This window comes from Myotis brandtii, unplaced genomic scaffold, assembly GCF_000412655.1.
Source record: "Myotis brandtii unplaced genomic scaffold, ASM41265v1 scaffold134, whole genome shotgun sequence".
NCBI classification, from domain to species: Eukaryota; Metazoa; Chordata; class Mammalia; order Chiroptera; family Vespertilionidae; genus Myotis; species Myotis brandtii.
In genome coordinates this window covers 925,629-926,239 of record NW_005354756.1, presented here as the reverse complement: position 1 = coordinate 926,239, position 611 = coordinate 925,629, and positions in this window count along the sequence as shown.

Sequence of the window (611 nt, the reverse complement as noted above, 5' to 3'; positions counted from 1 at the left end):
ACAGAACGATCCGACCCTAAACGTGAGTGGTGCTGAGCTTCAGAGATCCTGCCTCGGGGAGGGTTTGACCTGCAGTGGCTCTCAGGTCTACCAGCAGCTCATTTTAATGAGATATTTCAAATATACCAAACACCAAGAACTAATAACTGCTAACTCCATTTTTTTTTTAAAGGAAGTAAAACATTACAGGTGTGTTTATAAGGACAGTTTCAAAGCCCCATTCCCTCCCTCCATCCCTCCCTGGGGGCAACCACCTTTCTGAAGGCGGACCGTCCCCTCCGGTGCGTTTTTGTATGAGTGCCTGTGACATCAGGTACGACGAGGCACGGGCCCTTTACGTGGCAGGCTGGGTTTCCTGAAGTTTGAGCAAAGGCGTGAGCAGAGAGCAGGACTGTGTCCAAATGAAAAGGTCTCCCTTTTCCAAGCGATTGACGTTTTCTTCAGTGGCAGGCAAATATCTGGAGAGATGCTTCCCCTTTGAGTTCAGATCGAGGAAAGAAAGCGCGAAGGAACGGCCGCAGATTTTCGAAGGTGGCCTTTTGCAAATGCAGCCTCTGTGGTGGCCCAGAATCGAGCACCTAAACTTGTCCTGGCGTTGTTGGTGGTGAAGG